Source organism: Macaca fascicularis, chromosome 15 (genome assembly GCF_037993035.2).
Source record: "Macaca fascicularis isolate 582-1 chromosome 15, T2T-MFA8v1.1".
NCBI classification, from domain to species: Eukaryota; Metazoa; Chordata; class Mammalia; order Primates; family Cercopithecidae; genus Macaca; species Macaca fascicularis.
The window spans coordinates 66,327,220-66,333,219 of record NC_088389.1 but is presented as its reverse complement, the minus strand read 5'-3'; the positions used below and the strand labels follow the sequence as shown (position 1 = coordinate 66,333,219).

The window sequence follows — 6,000 nt, the reverse complement described above, 5'->3', positions numbered from 1 at the left end:
AGTAAAACTCTGAAATGTTTTGGGCTGATGTGAATACATGTAAGTAACAAGCACTGTGGAATCAAAAGACTGAAAAACACTACCAATGTCTGCAAATTACAATGACCAAGGTGGCCGGGCCTAAAGACTGAACTTCAGTGTGGAGGGGTCTTTAAAAACTCGAGGATCTGTTCCCAGACCTACTTACACGGAGCAAAACGCTTCCTGGGTCTTCTCAGAATCTTGTAAATGTTTCCATTGACTGTGGACCTGATATTCCTTTTCATATCATGGGATGGAGTGAGGAAAGGAGCACAGAGGGCAGAGAGAGGCAAAATTGCTCCCCTTCACCAAGGCTTATGGGGAAAAAGAAAATGAACTTGCCTTTCCCGAGGAGTCCCACCTCCTCGCAGGCTAGGAGCTATTCCATTCTTTGGAAGGATTTTATAAGAAACAAGTCTTCCTGGGATAAGGTTGGCTACAGAGAAATAAAACAATGTGCACAGACCTACCTTTTTCTTTCTTTTCCTCTTCTGTGTTCAGTGTGACTTCGCTGGCAATACTGAACTGGAGAGTAAGAGTGTATGCTGCTTTGCGACGTTTGAAATTTTTGTTAAGACTGCAAGCCGGCTCACGTCCTTTCTCCTGGTCTTCTGTAGCGCCCCGGTGTGCTCCTGGGAGCTGAAGCCAGAGAAGGTTAAACTGCCTCACTCTCTAGGACCTAAATGACTTCTCCCACCCTCTGCCATCAATCAACCCCCTGAGAGCAGAAATTGGAGAGGGGCATTTCCCCTAAGACTCACAGAAACCCCGCCTTTAAAAAATTCTCCACAACCAGAGAATGATCCCTCCAAAAAACATCTCTGTTATATCTTTAAGGAATTTCATCTCCCTCAATTCCGTCGCTCAGCCTTAAGCACACCTTCAAATCCTTATGCAAAGGACTCAGGGAATTCAGGTGAGTTCCCCAGAGCCATGATTTCCTCCGAGGAGCAGATGTTGCACATTAGAACTAATATGCTTCAAGTACCCACAACAAGACTAATATCTTCTGCTAATAATGCTGTGAGTGACTTGAGTTTCCAATGAGCTATTATTTGTAGAAAGACATTGACTTTACTCTTGCACTCTTGAAAGTAGTTCACTGATCTGGGTTAATTAAGCCACATAAGCCTCCTGAAAGGCAGAGAGAAGACCCAGGAAGAAAAAGAGGAGAAAGGACAGGAAAGTGTTGACTGAGATGCACCTCCCTGCTGGTCCAATAATATTATAGCAAGTGGACCTCACTACTGCAGCCAGTGAAACGCCAGGGAAATGTACAGATCCTTTGTAATAACAGAAATTGTCATTGACAGTGATTAAAATATTAGAATCATAACCTTAGAGATCATCTGGTACAACGCCTCATTTGAAGACTGAAAAAAGATGGCTGTTTCACTAAGTGAGAAAGGAAGACAGGCCTGCTGACCCTTAGGACTCTTTCTGGGCTGCTGGCAATGAGCTAGCTGGGACCTTGGACTGACACTCCTTGCAGTAGAAGTGGCTGCGCTCAAACCAACTTCCCCCAGGACCCGGGGAGCCAAAGACTCCAGGGGCTTCAGGAAGCTCCCTAAAGAGCTGCACCTAAACATAGACCTGGCTTAGCATCTGAATGCAAAATATTTGTTACTCAATAACAAGGCTGGTCCATTAAAAAGGAGAGCAACAGAGGGTGAGGTTCTCTTGCTAGAGCATAGTCCCCAAATGCATCCAGCTGCATCTTGGTCCAAGCATACGTCCCCCATAGGGTGCTGGAGATGAGGGGGTGCCTCTTCTCACCCTTCTCCCAGTGAGTTCCAGCCCCTGCCCCAATGCTTGCTGGTGTTCACCTATAGCCTTTGCATGACACCCACTGACACACTAGCCCTCCAGGCCTTTCCTGTGGTTGTTTTTCACTGAATACATTAGGACTATCTTTCTACATCAGTAACCATTACATAGGAAAACATTGTCTTTTAAAAAATGACGCATAGACATCTAGAAGATAATCGACCAATCCCCACTGACTAGTTGTTTCCAATTTAGGTCCTTTCAATTTTTCACAATTAAAAACAATACAGTTGGCAGTAAACAATGTACAGACATCTTTGCATGTTTTCTAATAATTTCTTCAGTATAAGTTTTTAGAAGTGGAATTGCTAATTCAAAGAATGTGGACTTTTAAAAGGGTTTTGATATGATCTGCCAAGGTTTTTGGTTTTTGTTTTTGTTGTTGTATTGTTTTGTTTTGTTTTTCAGAAAAATGGTATCAGGGTAGGTTCCCACCAAGATTTTTTATATAGATCATTCAAATAGTTTCCTTGTGTTTCATTCACTTTCATTCAAATAGAAAGTAATAGCCTAGTCAAATGCCAAATGGTACATTTCCCAGAAGTATGAATAAGTTGGATAACTTTCCTCACATTGTGACAGTTTTGGAGAAATGAACCCAGGTCATGACTGTCTTTGTATCTCACTGCAGTGAGATAAAGGGGCTTTTTCTTTATAACTCATCTCAATTTTGATGAAGATAGCTCTGGATTGTGACAGCTCCTGCATGGTGAAATTATGGATAATGGTTATTCTTTATTTTGCTTATCTGTATTTTCAAATATTTTTGCAGTGTCCTACTAACACTACTGCAGAGTTTCTCAACCTCAGCACCACTGACATTTTGATCCAGATAATTATTTGCTGTGGAGCTGTCCTCTGCAGCATAGGATATTTATCAGCATCCCAGGTGATATGGTTTGGATCTACATCCCCACCCAAATCTCATGTTGAATTGTAATTCCTAATATTGGGGGAGGGACCTTGTGGGAAGTGATTGGATCATGGGGGTGGATTTCCCCTATGCTGTTCTCATGACAGTGAGTGAGTTCTTACGAGGTCTGATGGTTTAAAAATTGCGCTTTCCCCCGCCCCCTCTCTTTCCTGCCGCCATGTGAAGAAGGTGCTTGCTTTCCCTTCACCTTCCTCCATGATTGTTGGTTTCCTGAGGCCTTCCCAAAAGCAGAAGGCTGTACAGCCCACAGAACCATGAGCCAATTAAACCTCTTTTCTTTATAAATTACCCAGTCTTGGGTAGTTCTTTATAGCAGTGTGAAAATAGACTAATAACACCTGGCCTCTGCCCACTAGATGCCAGCAGCACCCCTAGTTGCAACAACCAAAAACATCTCTAAATATTTCCAAATGTCTCCTACAGAGTCATAATTACTCCCAGTTGAATGCCACTGAACTAGTGTAATAGACAATACTAAGTAATACAATAATAAGATATTATATAACATTATATGATAGTATGTAGTAATAATAAACACTTATAGTGCTCTGTGCCAGACAGTATTCCCAGCTTCAGGAATATCATCTTGTTGATTCTCTTCAACAGTTCTTTGAGGTAAGTACTATTATTCAATCCATTTTACCTAAAGGGAAACTGAGGACAGACAGGTTGAGTAACTTGCCCAAGGTCACACAGCTAGATAGTATAGGATCCCAGATTGAAAACAAAGAAACTCCAGAGCCCGTGCTCACAATCATTTCCTGCAGCTGTCTTAGAAGTCTTTTTAAATATTCTTTTTAGTCATTTAAATTTTCCAACAAATCTCGTAATATTTGCAAAGACACACAATCATATGGTGAACATCTGTATACTCATCACTTACATTTAATATTAGGTTGGTGCAAAAGTAATTGCGATTTTTGCCATTACTTTCAATGGCAAAAACCACAATTACTTTTGCACCAACCGAATAACTCTCAAGCTTTTTCCATACTCAATTCATTTGTTTCTCTTTATTTCCTCCTGTTTCTTTCTTTCTTTCTTCCTTCCTTCTTTTCTTTCTTTTCTTCTTCACATCTTTCCTTCTGTCTTCTTAGAAGTGGAATCTTTCTTCCTTTCTCTCTCCCTTTCTCCTTCCCTCCTTTCTTCCCTTCTATTGTATCATTTCATCCCTTACATAGGTCATTGTGAAGTTCTAAAAATATTGATGTTTTCTGACATAGCCATCATGCCTATCACCCTAACAAAATTAATGATTCTTTAGTATCAATTTATATTCAAATTTCCTTGATTATCCCAAAATTTTATTTTAAATCTCTATAAAGTCCAGCTTTGGACATTGACTAAGAAGAATGAAGTGGTGATTCCCAGCATATTGTGAATCCTAACGGAAGAAGGACGGAGTCATAGCACATTTTAGAGGAGCTCTACGTGGTCTGGGCTGCAAATGAAAGGAGAACATAGAGTCCCCAACGACCATAAGAACCTTGCTGTTGCTTTTGGGATATGAGTCCTAACATGATAAGAAACCCGGTTGATCATTAAAGTCAATTTTAATAACAGCAGGGAACTGGGGCTAACCTTCCGAGCTCCTCAACTCAGCTTTCTCAATGCATATTTATGATTTAATTTGAGAGCTTGTTGATTTACTTCCATTAGCCCATAAAAACCCTGACTCTTTCTTTTTGTTGTCCTTGAAACACAGTGGAAATTTCTCTTGAGTCTGTGGTTAACGACTGGCCTCCAAGGGGGCGAAGACAGCACAGACTGGTCTTATATTATTTGAGGACAGCAGGACAGGGAGTGAGCAGGGTTCTCCGGAGACCAGTGGAAATTACTGCTACCCCTTCGCCCCACACTGCCACCTGCTGGAGTGGGTTGGGCACAACAAGCAGGACTCCCCTAGTGTTAGTTACCTATGGCACCCGTAACAAGCCTAGTGACTTGAAACAATACACATTTATTCTCTTACAGGTGTCGGAAGTCCAACACCTAGATTTTGTGCCCAGTGAAAATGATTTTGGATTTCTGTTTGTTTGCCTTTTCCAGCCTGCATTCCTTGAACTCCTTGGCTCATGGCCACTGCGTCCATCTTCTAAGTCAGCAGTGCAGCTTAGACTTAGCAGCTTAGCAGTGCATCTTGCTTCGGTGGTCACATTGCTTTCTTCTTCTGAGTCAGCTCTCTCTCTGTCTCCCTTTTGTAAGGACCCTAGTGGTTACATTTAGAGCATACTGGGATAATTTTACTATCTCATGGTCCTTTATCATATTTGCAAAGACCGTTTTGCCCTGTAAAGTCACATTCACAGGTTTGGATATAAGGATCTGGATATCTATGGGGACCATTATTCAACCTACCACACTCCTCTTGAGAACAACTCATGCCCAGAGTAACACCACTTATATTTTTAGATCTCAAAGCCTTTTATAAGTGTTTTCCACTTGCTTATCCCAACAATCCTTTAAGGTAGGCAGGATTTGGGTTCCCCAGAAGCAAGACCCTGAGGCACGGAGTTAAGCGCAGGTAGTTTATTTGGGAGGTGATGCTAGAAAGCACAGGCAGGGTGTGGGGAAGTAAGATAGGGAGGGGAAAGAAAGCAACTCGGGGTAGGAAATCAGTCAGTTACCACTGGGAAACTGGAGCACAAATTCTCCTGGAGATTCTGAGAAACACCAGAGTCGCCTTATTTATCCCAAACATGGGCTGAAGAAGTTGGGGTTTTATCCATCGACTCACCACCCATCCTTGGTCGAAGGCAGCTCCAGAGCCATTCACTCTGGTACAACCAGCTTTCCTTGCCCCCAAGGCCAGTGTTCTCCCTTGGCCAGAAAAAGAGCTCAGGGTGACAGGAGTTTTCAGGAAGCAGCCTAAGTGAGGAGGTGAATGCCAAGGGGTTAGCCCTGGCACCTGCAGTGTCTGCTAGGATCCCCATTTACCAGTGAGACTCATTTATTCTTTCACCAAACATATATTGAGTGCTTGCTTATTCTGGACCAGTGTGTCAGGTGCTGGAGCTCACACACAGAGGAGGCCTCCCTGCACTTGAGAAGCTCACAGTCTGTGCCAATGTGTAGAGAGATTAAATTGTCATACACTATGGTAAGTGCTATGCCAGAACTATAAGCATTTGTGCCCATAAAGGGTGAGCAATTAAAATGAATTTTTTAAAAAAGCATTATAAAATATTATAAAATATAGAAGACTTCTGTCTAGAAGA

General features: G+C 42.1%; 1 long non-coding RNA gene across 2 annotated transcripts in view; it reads right to left on the bottom strand.

Annotated features, from left to right (window-relative positions):
• Positions 1-510: 510 nt before the first annotated feature.
• Positions 511-6,000, bottom strand: part of LOC135967420 (uncharacterized) — an 83,138-nt gene continuing 77,648 nt past the window's right edge. For both annotated transcript variants that reach the window (XR_010581539.1, XR_010581540.1), the window contains exon 2: positions 511-660. This is a non-coding gene — a long non-coding RNA (uncharacterized lncRNA). The remainder of the gene's footprint in view (positions 661-6,000) is intronic.